The sequence below is a fragment of the Cryptomeria japonica genome, chromosome 2 (assembly GCF_030272615.1).
Source record: "Cryptomeria japonica chromosome 2, Sugi_1.0, whole genome shotgun sequence".
Lineage (NCBI taxonomy): Eukaryota > Viridiplantae > Streptophyta > Pinopsida > Cupressales > Cupressaceae > Cryptomeria > Cryptomeria japonica.
Window position 1 is genome coordinate 460,573,376 of NC_081406.1, and position 16,127 is coordinate 460,589,502.

At 35.9% G+C, this 16,127-nt stretch overlaps 1 pseudogene; it reads left to right on the forward strand.

Moving 5' to 3' along the window:
- LOC131058062 (ATPase family AAA domain-containing protein At1g05910-like) overlaps positions 1-14,212 on the forward strand; it is a 115,117-nt pseudogene extending 100,905 nt beyond the window's left edge.
- Positions 14,213-16,127: the final 1,915 nt, after the last annotated feature.

Consider the following 16,127-nt stretch of genomic DNA (forward strand, 5'->3'; position numbering starts at 1 on the left):
GTGTTAGGCTACAACTACCATACAAAACAACAATATTCAGTGAACAAATTTCTAAGGGCACCATTCTATAAGGCATAGGCAGCATGATAATCTCACAATTAAGGTCATTTTTCAAATCATCATATTGCCAACCTAACTAGTTTTTGCAAACACAATTGGATGGCCTTGATCCTTTCCTCTAGAAGAGAGCGGGCTTGTCTTAAGTTAAATCATGCAAATTTGCCACTATTGGTTATAACTCACACTCAAGGTAAAAGCATATATGCCTTAATTCAAACCTACAACATGTAGTAATATCAGAGTAGAGTCATCTTGAGCACTACCATTGTGATCACCCTAATTTGAAATTGCTTGAGGACAATCTGGGGAAGGGAAGACTGTCATGTCCCCACATTTATAGTAGAAATAATTAATATAGTTTTTGCCATATAAAATTATATGTTAAAAACATATCAAAATTATTTTATATCACAATAACATTAAAATAATATTATATATTATCAATTTACATTTTATATTGAATGATGTTATTATATTAACAGTAAATAATATTATATTATCAATTTACATTTTTTATTGAATGAATTTATTATATTAACAATACACATTATATTATAATGGTGATTTGTATTAAAACTTATATTATTTCTGTTAACCAATTAACCCCTATATTTACCAAGGCCCGATAACCATTCTTTAAAGGGTGGTTTGAATAGTTCCAAATCGGGTTTTATATGAAGCGATGCTCTTCTTGAAAAGAGCCGTCAGAAATAGAGGGACATCAAATCTTCAAAAAGGGGGGTGTTGCCTATTAGGAGACCATTGTGGCTCTTCACCACATGGGGAGGTAGGATAAATACCCCCTTGTGCAAATGGGAATAGGGAGAATATAGGAGGGGAACAAGAAAGTCAGATTTGCTGGCAAGGATAGAGAAATGTACAGAAACTGCTAGCAAGGATAATAAAAGAGAAGAGGGCCTGTAATGGAATATAATAGCTGATATTATATATATAAAATTTTATATGGTCTTAATTAAATTAATGGAATTAATATGATATAAAGTTCAGAAGCAAATAATGTATAATTATTAAAATAGCATTAAAATGATTATACATGAGAGCACTATTAGACATAAGACACACACATATATATCTATTAATGAATTCAGAATGAATAAGGAAATCAAATTCAGTTTGTATAAGTTGCTATAATACTGTACCATGCTAATAACATAAAATACAACAATAACAATTAATGAATAATTCTGATTTAAAGTAATACTAACAAAAATAACTGTTAACAATCTGATATAAGACACTAAGGAAATATAATATGATGAAACATAATAACTATGTCAAGTACAAATTAATTATCATAATTAGTTCAACTGAATGACAAATATGACTTCATTGGAATATCACAAAAGGTTCATTGTAAATGAGGGACTCTCTTAAGTATGCCACTCCATAGTGGATGCCTAACACTTGCCACATGGAGCCAAGAGGGGTGAAGCATCTTCTCTTGGGCTTAAGAGAGAAGGCAGTTGTGATGAGGGGGAATAGCAATAGAACACCTCGCTGGGTATGCCACTCCATGATGGATGCCTAACACCTACCATATGGAGCCAAGGGGGATATGGTATTCTACCCTTGGGCCTAGGAGGGATGGTTTCTAGGACACCCTATCCAACTAATGGACTAAAGGAATTGATTAGTAACTGACTTACAAACTAACTTTATATAATAATCTGATCTCATTTAGGAAATATAATAATATGATTATATCCTGAGTTACCGGGTTCGGCCCCCTAGACCCTTGGTACTAGTCCGGTACGGTCCTGGTTCGGGGTTTGGGTCCGGTTCACCTGTGGATCGGACAAGGTTTGTGGTTCATAGGCCTGGTTCGAACTAGGGCTAACTCAAGATGACCCAAGGTCAAACCCAAGAGGACCCAAGACGAACCTAGGGGTCTGACAATCCAAAAATGGATTTTTTTTTTTGCCAAATTTTTTTTTTGAAATCCACCACATAAAAAATTAAAATGACCCTATGTCTCAAGCCACACACCTATACATCTTACAACCAAGAGAGAAGCACAAGTCTTTACGAAAGAACAAGTCAGAAATCACAATTCCCGTTTGGGAGAATGCACCTTGATTAGAATTTTGACTTCTTTGGCCTTGTTCTTGACATCTTAAAAAAGCAGAAAATTGATACACGCCATGGAGTTCTGTGTGGATTTGAAGGTTGTAATTTGGTGTTGGCAGTGGGGGAACAGCCCCTCGACCCCGTCCTCTACAGCGATAGGGAGCACGCCTTGGGTGCTGCCCCGGGACCCTGCGAGGGGCACTGCATATATATATATATATATATATAATTTACATGTTTTTGTACTAACGAACCCAAACCCCTTTTCAAAATTTTGCCGTACCGGTGTACCGGGTTCTTCGAACCCGAACCAGTAACTTAGATTATATCCCACAATTATAATTCTAGCAGCCATTAATATAGCAAATTTGATCATTTTTCAGTTTAAGTATTATTTCATATATGTTCTCTAATTTTGTTGTAGGAAAACAGTATACAAAGGTACACCTATAAAACACAATTACCTATTTATAGATTTGGCCAAATTTAGATTAAGTTAAAGTGTAACTAATTAGGGGACATTACAATGGTATCAGAGCATGATTCTACCAGCCTGTTGGACAAAACAACTACTCAGTTAGGACTAATTCTTCCAGTCTCTTCTCAAATAAATAAAAAATTGAATTGGTTAGGCCAACATTGCATTCTTATGAGTGTGCCTTTAACTGCTTCGTGTCTTATGTGTTTCTTATGTGTTTTGAGCATGCCTACTCCATGGGTGTTTTATATGTACACTTTCCTCATGTATACCTTGTGCTTGCACCATGTCTATCGTGTGTCTAGCATATGTGTTTTATATCTTATGTGTATTTGTGTTACTTCATGAATGAGATGTTTTCAGATGTCTATTCCATGAATACCTCTCTCTTGTATGCTTCATGATCAATGTGTCTTCAGCATGTCCACTCCACAAGTACCTTTCTCATATATGCTTGTACCTTTTGTGTATTTATGTATTACTTCATGGTTTACATGTACGATTCATGTCTTGCATGTATTCATATGTATGGTTCGTGCTTTACATAGCTCGTTCATGCCTTGCATGCATTACTTCATGCCTTGCATATAGTCATGTATGTTGCTTCTTGGCTTACATGTATCCATTATTTCATGCTTGTGTGCACTTCATGTCTTATGGTACTTATGTATACTTTCTTCATGCCTTAAGTGAATTCATGTGTATAATTCATGCATACACTTCATGCTTTACATATATTCGTGCCTTATGTGTATATTCTCTGTTTTGCATGGATGCTTCTTGCCCTATGTAGTTCATTTGTATACTTTGTACTTTACACCTTATGAGTATTCGTGTGTATGACTCATGCCTTATGTATTCATCCGTATGCTTCATACTTGATGTATTGGATTCATTCATACTTGATGTATTGGATTCATTCATAAAGTGTTTATGTATACCTTTCTCATGTATGCTTCCGCCTCTATGTGTATTGCCTCCCATGTGTTCATCCATGGACGTGCTTTGTATCTTATGCAATTGTTTCATGTACTTTCAGCATGAATTCTTTTTGTTTTGAACGATTTCCCCTTATCTTACATGTTTCAACGTGATTGAATATGCTTAGTTATTCCATGAGTATGCTTTATGAGTACTTATAAATGGGGTGATTGTTTTAAATCACCTGGGCCCTTCTTTTCACAAACATGGGTTTCATACTCCTAATAACATGGGAAGGACAACATAGGGATTACTGAAACATGACGATACTATGAAAATCTATAGGATGGAAGAATGTGTAAGAGGAATATAGGAAGGAAGAATGTGTAAGAGTACAATTGCTCAAACCATGAGGTGATAATATAAGAACTTGATGAGTATAGAGATTTTGCCCATAAATCGTCATAAGAGGAGAAAGGAAACATGTTGAGAATGCAGTCAGACAAAGATAATATTAGCCATGTTCAATTTATTTGTGATATATTTAATACCAATCTACCACCTAAGTTTACCAATACGTCAATATCCAATCATAACAATCTATAGGGTTACAGACTGTATGACACGAAGGAGTGATACCAGACTTAATTAATTGAGATCTTATTCATTACCCACCTCTATTTGGTAACGATGATGTCAGTGACATTCACGCTGCCCACTGAAATTTCTCATTGACTAAACATTTTCCAATATTAATACATACTCTTTATGGATGTTAAGATTAAGCCAAGTTATTATTATTAACTTCTCATGTTGTCATCTAGATCAAACATCTTGCACATTCTCGAATTAATACAACCTCTACATTTTGAGAAATTTATCCCTCTAATTGGGGATTCAGACATATTCATCCAACAAATTATAAATCAATAAATTTAGACATATCTCATATATGTGTTCCTCTCATGAACAGTATGTAATGATAGAGTAAAATCATCATTTGTGGTTTCCTTACAATAACTCCTGCAATTAGAAGTGATACTCAAAAACAGTATTTATCATTTCACAAACTGCTTATCACAAATTGTTATGTTCAAAATTTGTACCAAGCGTGACTGAACATAATCATCTAGCACAATATCAAACCCCTTTACAAATGTTATAGCATTTTATCATCTCTCGAGCAATGGTGTTAGGCTAAAACTACCATACAAAACAACAATATTCAGTGAACAAATTTCTAAGGGCCCCATTCTATAAGGCATAGTCAGCATGATAATCTCACAATTAAGGTGTTAGGCTACAACTACCATACTAAATCTCTATAATTTGTTTATGTAAGTTTTAAATTGAGTCTATTTTCTTCTTTGTTTTAGTATGCTAGTGTTCTTCAGCATTTTACTAGGCAGAGATGAATATTTATGCTGATTTAAATAATAAATCATTTTTACTTTGAAAATTTTCTTCGCTTCTCATTGATCTGTGCTTTTTGAGTCATGGATACTTGAGACTTTTGTTTATTACAATACATCCATCATTCTATGATTTTTTATGTAGATCATTGTGGATTTCTCATTTCTCTTGTAAAAGCCTCTAAATTATTTTGATTTCTTTTCTCAAGTGCATAAAACTGCTGGTCCTTCGAATCAAACAAAGAGCATGAACATGTAGGTAACCGATAGAGTTCTCAGCTACTCTTTCCAAGAAATTTGTACTTGTTATACTGTCAAATATGTAGGCATCTTTCATGATTGAATTTGTATGCTGAAGTTGCTTATACTGGCAGTCACATACGTCCACTCCACCTTGTTCTACAAGAAACAGGACAAATTCTGTCAATTTAGAGCATTATGAAACAGATAACATAGACACAGAGGATGCAGATCTGATGGTAGGATTTTCTCCAATCTCCATTGTTTCTGGTTTTTGTTAAGATATAACTTCTCTTGCCCAATACTTTGTTGCATAATATTATAAGTTTGGGTATCAATGGTTGCAGAGACAAACTTATCAGCCATCTACTATTAAAGTTGAGAATAACCCTAGCCAGGATGAGCAGTCGAGTCCAATGCAAGAGAAGAGGACAAGAGATACTATATCTTTGCCATGGCGAGAAGGACTTCGGCCTCGAAAGTCAACCATCTGACATTCTTCTCAAGATTTTGAAGACCAGGAATGCACAGAGGAGGAAGATGATAGAAATAAAGGGGAGGCGGGGGCTGAAGGAGAGGAAGATGAATTTGAGGAAGAGGGTGAGGAGGGTAAAGAACAAGAAGGAAGGAGATGGTATGCTCTCTGAAATTGCACTGAGGCGAGGAGGTTTTCTCTTGAAAAAGAAGTAAAGCAACGACTGCAGTTTCCACCACGTAAAGTACTGCATAAAGGAATGGGAATAAAAAATGCATGTGATGCAAGATGAGGTGGCTCAAGGGTGGAAAAACATTGTTGTGCACAAAGAGTTGATGATTCAGATGATTCTCTTCTTGTGGATGAGATGGATCAGGGTCCTATTGGTTCATCATCATGGATGCATGTGGGAAATACAAACTTTGGTCAGCAATGGGTTTGTGGAGGACTTGACATGCATAACGCAACTGCATGGGGTTTGAAAGTTGCAGCATCTGGATGGGGACACCAAGGTGATATGTTTGGTTATGGAGGTGTAGGTGCACAACCTGCTGAGCCTAGTTCAAAAGGTGGAGCTGACATTCAACCCTTGTAGGTTGATGCAACAGTGAGTTTTGATGATATTGGAGGGCTTTCTGACCACATTGATCCATTGAAAGAAATGGTTTTTTTCCCTCTTCTCTATCTTGATTTCTTTGCAAATTATCACATTTGTCCTCCAAGGGGAGTCTTATTGTGTGGTCCTCCGAGAATTAGAAAAACGTTGATTGCAAGGGCTTTAGCATGTGCAGCTTCCAAGGCAGGACAAAAAGTAAACTTTTACATGCGAAAGGGAGCTGATGTGCTCAGCAAGTGGGTTGGGGAAGCTAAGCGACAGCTGAAATTACTATTTGAAGAAGCACAAAGGAACCAACCATCCATAATATTTTTTGATGAAATAGATGGTCTTGCCCCAGTGAGGTCTAGTAAACAAGAACAAATTCACAATTCTATTGTATCTACGCTTCTTGCTCTAATGGATGGTCTAGACTCTAGAGGTCAAGTAGTGCTTATTGGAGCGATAAATAGGATTGATGCTATTGATGGAGCTCTTCACCGGCCTGGTCGGTTTGATCGTGTAATGCCCCGCCAGGAAACCCCGAAAGGATTAAGCCATAACACAAGACTAGAGTGCAATTTTTTTTAATTTTTTTTTAAAGTTACAACACATAAGATGCAACAAGATATCAAAGATTCAGATTACATAGCGGAAGACATCAACTAACACCTAAAGAGTTTCCCAACGAGATTACTTAATTTTCACAATTCACTTAACTCACACAATTAATCCAAAGCTGAATATCTTAATAACGAGATAATTCATAATCAGGATAATTCCTTTCAAAAGAGGGACATATAATTCATAAGCAAAGATTCATCCATTAAGGTCTATTCATAATCTTCATTCAAGCTTTTCATTTAAAATTACGCACCATACATCTAACATTCTAATACACTAGGATTTCATCATAACATAAGAGATCTTTCCAAGCATATATAAATTCCTTAACAACAACTGAGTATAATCCATTACTCTAAGTTACATTCTTTCATATTCCAACTTATTGCATTTCAAAAGATGATTGCATACTAGCATCTACGATAATCTCATCTAAACCACTTACACATTCGATCAACATGGCATTCAAGAAGGAACCACATATAAACATTTAAAGTTAATTCCATTTATCCACTTAACCATTCTAACATAAGCTAATCATACGTGATAAAGCTGAATAAAGGAAACATAAGAGAATACATCACATAACACCATAATGATCTCGGAGTTCACCCCTAAAGGGCTACATCTCCGGGTCTGCTCAACTGCAAGACCCCCTCTGATAAATAATAAAGTTAAGAATACAAGAGGTTACTCTATACAATCCGACCATCAAGGCGATACATAAGCAATATACAAACGACCACATCGGTCCATCAATACATAAACGATCCCTGAAAAGAACAGGATCCAGTTGAACATAATCAAAGCTAATACAAAGGTCCAGGAGAGCATCCATAAAACTGAGCCATCACCACCCAAGGGCTAACATGAAACTGACACTCGCAAGAGCATAAACAAAAGGACGACCCACAAAGGTACTCCTAACAGGACAAAACGACAACACACTAGCGAACGTAGGGACAGGTGTCATCACACAACCTGGTATGGATACCATGGGAAGTCTTCATAGGTCCCGGCCCCATACACTGGGTTACCCTAGCAACCTAATCCAAGCTTCCGGCCCATCCAAGCCTCATGTGGACCCACACATCCTCTCGTGAAGACAAGGATGGTGGTTTGCCATTTCAGGCCTTCTCACAGCATGTCGAACCTACGATAGCACTCGTCCCATGTGTGAGGCACAATATCTTATTTAGAGATTACATTCTAATCTATTGTTAGGTTATCACTTATTAGACTCACTTTCGACGGGTTACCTAGCAGCCACTTTGGGCGCGGCCCCCAATCGAAAGCCACTTTCCCATACGACACTAGACTAAACTCAAACGAACTCAAAAACCAGGGAATACACATGGTCAGACGAACGAAGTTCAAGAAGAGAGAAACAATCATTAGGTCAAACACGACTCAAGGGTAATCACTTACTGACGGTACTCTAACTAGAGACCCGACCAACAACGGTCAACCACAATCATCATTCGACTCACACACAAGGAGGATATGATCAAAACGACACTACCACAATACAACAGTCAACTCGGAATCGAGGACTGAAACAGGTACCCCAAGTCAATCCATACGACAGGGTCCTACTAAACAAAGCAAAACATGCCATTTCATAATTAAAGGCGAATACAGAAATTAAACTCGCAAGGCAATAATCAGAAAAGACAATATTTCCTCAAATTGATTTAATCATTACAAGTCGATCAAGTTTTCTACAAGATCTAAATTAGCTTACAGTTATCTACCTCATCAAGGGATAAGTTGTTCTTGGTTTTCTAACTCTTTAAGGTTCAAAGCATAGAACAGACATATAAAGTCATAACGAGTTTTTAAACCAATTCATATTAATAAAATTCAGACAACCATTAATCAACTAAAATAAGATATTTAATCTCCAATTAAAAACGTCATTAACATACTGGTCCAAAACCGACCTCTACAGTTCCATACTTTCAATCCCAGATGCATAATACGGACCACGGAATATAAAAATATAGAAAGAGAATCTAAATGGAGATAATCATTTCCAAAGTATATCGTTTAAATTTCTAATGCCCAACGATAAATATTTCACTACTCTTCAATTACTCAAATGATATGTTCTACGATAATATTTAACATCATCAAGTAGTAATTACATCGTATTTCAACGATTTTCCAATAACACATTATTCTATTTTGTTTTTAAACAATACTACCTCAAATAGCCATCTTCCCTAATCAGCTAGAAGGTAAAATCTAAATTTATTAATCCAAGATCAATCAGAATGACATCAATGATATTCGGTTGTGAAATTATCAGTTTTAGAACTTAATTGGAAGGGGTGAACAAATCATGAAATGAAATTGAATGATTAATTCACCTATAAACTCCATTATATAATTAATCAGTATCAAGTTATCCTTTATCCTGAAGAGGCAACCTTAATCGTAATTACAATTCTGATTATAACTTAACATTAAAACAACTTACCTTCAAATAATATTAAATATTAAATGCATTTTTTTTGATACAAAAAAAATATATATATATAAAAAAAACATCTTAAAAACTTATTTTGAAAAGAACATTTAAAAAGGTGCTAGGGCGGGACCCACCTCCCATCGGGAGTGGCTGGGCGCCCAAACCCTAGCCGTAGGTGGGGTAAGCACACAGGCGGTGCCACAGTGGTGCCCGCAGGTGCCGCGGCGCCCTGTGGCCACCGTGGCCCCTGCGGCCACCGCCGTGAGCCGCAGGCGCCGTGTGCAGCGAGCAAGGGGAAGAAAAACGCAAGGGGGAGGGGAGGAGGAGCGGGTGGAGCTCCGCTCCCCGCCCTCCGAACCCCAAACGAAGACGTTTTTAAAAAAAAAAAACAACGAATGCACAGTTCGGTGATAATATAATATATTTTCTTTATTTTTAAAAATTTGCTGTTAAAAACTTCATACACAGCAAGGAACACACACAGTCTCACAGAGACAAATAAATATTTTTTTTTTCTTTGTGATTATAATTCTTTCATAAGCAATTATAAAAAAAGATATACCCAGATCAGGAAAGGGGGAGATTTCTCCAAAGCCAATCAGCATAATGGTCAAACAAGATTGTTCTTCCCAAATTTAACATCTAATCTGCCAAACCCCCAAATATATTTCAATTTTATTTATTTAAAATCAATCTTAGCAAACCAGAAATTGATTTGAAAACACAGAATGAAATCTAGGAGGGATAATTCAAGATCTTATTCCAACCTACTCTTTTAATCAATCAAACTGATTTCTCAATAACAAATCCAATTCTTTCAACCAGAAATTCTTTAGGCAACAAGAAAATGATTCAGAATCCTACCTTCATTCGCAATCTTGGTAGAGATTACTGAAGAGCCCACCCTATAAGCTCAAAAATTCCTCCTCCTTCCAGAATTCCCAAATTTCATCTCCAAAATCTTTTCAACCAAAAATTTCCTCCAAATTTGTCCCTCTCCCAAATTTTCCCCAAATTTGGGTTATATGGAAGAGTTGACCAAAAATTCTATTTTTGGAATTAAAAATTTTATTTACAAATAATTCTCAAAATTTAATCATTTTCTAACTATAACAACAAATTGACTTGCTTTTCAATTAAAAATCGATTTTTCAATTAACTGAAATTTAATCTTTCTAATTTCAAAAGCCAACAGGATACAATCAATCTATTGCGATAAAATACAAGACTTTCTTTTTCAACAGCATATATAAAATGCATTTCATATTCAAAATCAGTTATTTAATCGAACTTACTCCCAATTTAAAACGAGCAATCCAAAATCAACGAAAATCGCATAACGGAATCCCGATTAATCTAGCCCATTAATCTCTAATGCACAAATACATATTTAATCAAGATAATTATTAAGGACTAATTAATCAAATTCACCATGCACACCAAGCACGCAAACCGAGAAGGTCAACCAAATAGACGACTCGCAAACCCAAACAAAAAGGGATTACCGACGACAACTGGCGATGCTCACTGGAGCACGACTAAGGCCAACTAGGGTCTTACGACCACCTAATCCAACTCTAAGGATTAAAAAGGTACACTCAAACCTGCAACCAAGAGTCATACATGCATACATATATAAAATTTAATGAAAACGTTAGCCCGATATTAATACCACAAACTAGGTACACTAACATCTTGCATACAACTAGTGTGAAAATCACATCAATAGCTATGCGTAAAATCAACATCTAACTATAACATAATATTACGATAATCTAATCAAGATTAAACCAAGGTTAGAAATAGATTAGGGCAGGGGTACTACAGATCGTGAATTTGTATTTTCCTTACCCGATTGTAAAGCACGAGCTGAGATATTAAAGATCCACACAAGAAAGTGGAAGAATCCTTTATCAGAGGAATTAAGAATGGAATTAGCAGCAACTTGTATGGGGTATTGTGGTGTTGATTTAAAATCTTTGTGCATAGAAGCTGCAATTAATGCTTTCCGTGAGAAATATCCTCAAATATACACTAGTGATGATAAGTTTGTCATAGATTTGGATTCTGTGAAAGTAGAGAAGCATGATTTCTTGGAAGCTATGTCTACTATTACTCCTATTGCCCATAGAGGTGCAATAGTACAGTCAAGGCCATTGTCCCTAGTAATAGCTCCATGCTTACAAGGACATCTAAAAATAATCAGTGATTATATTTCTGACAACTTCTATGTAGTGGCCAACGGTGATAAAAAAGATTCATTGAATGACAGTTCTCACCATCTTGCCAAGTTACTTCGATTTCCTATGGTTCTTCCATTCCATTTGTTTACAGACCAAGACTTCTACTTTGTGGGAAGGAGGGTGTTGGCTTGGTATGGTTTGAAATTGCTTTCATAGATGTTTACACATCTATAACATGATTCTGTTTTTTAAAACTTTTGAATTGGCTGGCTTCTAATCTAGCTACATTTTTGAATGATGCTATATTTCTACTTTTCTTGCCAGGATCACATTGGCCCTACAGTTTGACACAAATTAGAGAGGTTCCCTGTGCATTGTCTTGGGCTTCCATCACTTTTATCCGACCCAAGTGCACGGATGCCTGAGGAAGCACTAGTACACATTGTGGGAGAAGCAAGGAGGACTACTCCTTCTATCTTGTATCTGCCTCAACTTCAACTTTGGTGGGAGACGGTGTGTATATCACTACATTAGTACACTTATACTTTTAAAGCTCTACGCCTTTGGGATTTCTTGTGATATATTTGAAATCTCTTTGTTTTTATTGCTAGAGCTTCCTAAAATGACTATATATCTGATTTTGTTTGTTTCATTGAGCTTCATAGGCCCATGATCAGCTAAGAGTTGTTCTACTATCTATACTAGAAGAATTGCCATCAGACCTTCCTTTATTACTTCTTGCAACCTCCTCTATACCCTCTGATGAATTGGATGGAGAAGCTGCATCCTTGTTTGGTCGTCGCTATATGTATGTATCAAGGACATCATTGTCTTAGTTTTTGTATTTTTTCTGCTTAGTTTGTTCAAGATTATGCTAAGGCATGTGAATCCTTTTCTGTATAGCATTGAGTACCAGGTACCTCGTTAGCTTCTGACTCTGTATAAATTGAATTTGTCATTGAATTGAGTGTACATGATATCTGGTACACCTTGAATGCATTGCAAATTTTATTTTGGTTTACTATAATAGAAGGTAAAATCCTGAATGGATTACATTCTTTTGCTTTATGTGTAGTTACCAAGTAGAAAAACCAAGTTCAGATGACAGGTGTAGATTCATCTCGCAACTGGTTGATGTTGTTCTTACTATCCCTGATCAACAAGTAGTAATTACTCCTAAAAAGAATGTTTCTAATCCCGAACTTCCAAAGGTACCAAAAGCAGCAAGAGGACCAAGTGAAACTGAGCTACGTGCCAAGGTAGAAGTAGAGGAGCATGCTATTCGACGACTCTGAATGTGTTTTCGGGATGTCTGCAGCAGGTTTTGTAGTGATGCATCAATCATTATTTGATTCATTTGTTGAGGATGTGTTTACCAAGTGAAAATTAATATTGAGTGCTTATATGTATCCACATACAATGTGCAGACTTCTATATGAAAAACGGTTCAGTGTCTTCCATTACCCTGTCATGGATGAAGACGCTCCTGACTATTATGCAATAGTTCAAAATCCAATGGATATCACTACTTTACTACAGCGAGTAGATAATTGACGTTACTTGACAAGCTCAGCATTCTTGCAAGATGTGGAACTAATTCCAGCCAATGCAAAAGTAAGCATGATTGGACATGCCTATGATCCTATCAGCTTTATGGGGTTGAACAAAAATTTGTTTTCCATTCATTCCTGATAATAACTATCATTAGTTTTGCATAACAGGCATATAATGGTGATGACTACAATGGAGCTCGAATTGTCAGCAGAGCATATGCACTAAGGGATGCGGTATGGTTAAATATGCTAATAATAGAGACATACAGTAATCGAAGTTAAAATGTTTTATGTCAAGTAGTAAGCATTTATTGTTCACTTTGCTAATCCTTGTCTTACGCATAATCAGATTCTTGGAATGCTTTCCCAAATGGATCCTACACTAGTTGCCTTTTGTGATAAAATTGTTGCTCAGGGTGGGCCAGCTCATTTGTTAGAGGATTCAACTAAAAATTTTCCTTCGAATCCTGTTGCTCAACCAGTTCATATTACAAGAGCAAGTGAATGCTTATGCAACGTTCAGCCTGATATGAATGTATCTCAAAGTTATGAGGTCTTGAAGCGCTCAAAGCAGAATAGTGATCCTGATCAAGGTGGAATTATGCTTTGCACCATGCCACTTGTAATCCTTTTTTATTTTTGATATTTAGAATTAGAAGCACAATTGTATTGAAATTCTCAGAACGTGTTTTTTCTACAGGTAAAGTTGTGGCTGGGGACTCTGATCCATTTGCTGAGGACAGATCACAACCCATGGAGATTGATACTCCTGGGCAGAATACTCTAAAAACAAAATGCCTTCATGGTAGTGTGACACATGAGGCATTTAAAGGTGTGCAGCAATGTGAGGCAAATAATCAAGAAGAAATAATGAATCAGCCGGAACGCAAATCCTCTTCCAAAGTGCCAATAAGCAATCACTTGGCAGAACAGATTGAATCAATAGAAGATAATTTTGTGAAATGTACCGAAGGTTATGGAATCTCAGAACTTGAAAGACTTTATGCTCTAATTTGTCGAAGGGTGATATCCTTAGCAGATGCGAACAAACCTACAATTATTAAATTCTTGAAGGACTTCTCATCTGATGAAAGCAATTTTCATAGATAGTTTTGTAACCGAATGTCCTATGAAGTGTTTTTGGGGCTCTAAATTGTCGAGGGGTGATATCATTGAAAGATGTGGACAAAACTACGATTTTTAAATTTTTGAAGGACTTCTCATCCGATGAAAGAAAATTTTAAAGAGAGTTTTGTAACGGAATGTCCTATGAACTGCTATGCTACCAGAAACGCGACGGGAGAACTTCGTTTCATGTTTTCCCCGTCGCGAACAACGGTTGCCAGACTGCTATCTCACAGTCAGAGAAATTTAAAGGAGTGAATTTTGCAGTGAAGACCTTAAGCCTGCTAGAGGGGAAATAAGAGAAGATATCATTAATACTGTGATATATGCACAGGAAATCTTGGTAATACATAGGTTTCAGTGAGAATATGCTCACTTTGTAAACATATTTCTTCATGATATTGTTCTCTTTCAGGTCGAATAAATTGATTTTTTGTTATTGTCTCCATGGATGAGTGTGTGTTGCTTTCAAATTGATATGTCAAGGACATTGATATTGGTCTTCTTAGTCTTTCTGAGTTGCATTTTCCATTTACTGTCTTCATTCAAGGAATGGATTAATCTGGTCTAAATGGAATATGGAGTAATGTATGTTCATCTTTGGATTTCTCGGAAGAATTGCAGAAAGTGTCTATTGGTGGGAGTGTTTCTATAATGTAATAATACAAAGGCGCCCCTTGGATGTGAATTTGTAGTGTCATGATGAGTCTCTGCATGGTTTGGTATTTGACTTTGTTGCCCGGATGACGCACTGATCTGAGTAGTTATTTGTTCAAAGGTCTAAGCATTCATTGGAATTCAAAGATGAATCATTTGAACACTTTATTTTCAGTTATGTTCTTTGCTTTGTTAGCTTAGGATTCTTCATGTTCTTTGATTTAAGAAGTGAGATAGTCAAGAACACTGTCAGTTTGAGAAAATCTTGCATATTATTTTATATCTGCTTGTTGTTGCTAAATAATATATCATTTTTGATAAGGGATACCTTTAGGTCTAGCAGAGCCTAAAGAGCAAAAGGTGTCAACCTTTGGATTGAGTTTTGTTCGTTGGCCAAACTAACATTTAAAATCAAGAATAAGTAATCGCAAAGCTTTAGGTTTTAATGGGTGCAATTTTGGAAAAAAACGTCAGCACACTCAACTTGTGACTACACAAGACTAATGGTTGTGTAAGCAACTAGGCATTATACTACTATTGGAATTAGTATGACAAAAAATGTTCCAAACAAATTACAATGTAATATTGAAAGAATTTTATTAAGATGAGAGTAATAAATCACAGCTGTGAAAAACTTAAGATCTTTTTGAAATGCTGCATGTTTGATGTTTGTGGTTTGTGATTTGAACTTCTTGATTTAAAAAACTCTGTTTAAGGCCTTTAGTACATCTTTAATTAGTGAACATTGACCAGCCAAAAAAAATAGATTGGTTCAGTGGTGGATAAATGAATCGCACCATTTAGATATACTTCATCAACCTAATATGGTCCTAACAACCTTGTTTGCATCTTGATCTTATGATCCTTATATTGTGAGTCATAAAGGAGAGTCCATTCACCCTTTTACAACATTTTTGTCTTGATAAAGAGGTCTTTCCACTTAATTTAATATTTTTTCACTATCTCAATATGATGGAAGGTTTCTCTTAAGATAAAATCAAGAGCATTAAGTTGCATCATTCTCTTTTTTTGGGCTGCTAATAAGTCCATAATGAATTAAAGTTTTTACCTTAATGTATTGTGTTCAAACTCAATTGGAAGGAAATATTTTATCCCATAAACTATTTCATATGGTGTAAACAAGTTGTAGTCTTAGTAACAATCTATCAAAGAAATTGGCCTATGCCATATTTAAGTACCTTAGTAACAAACTATCAAAGCCTCTTTGATATAAAATATCACC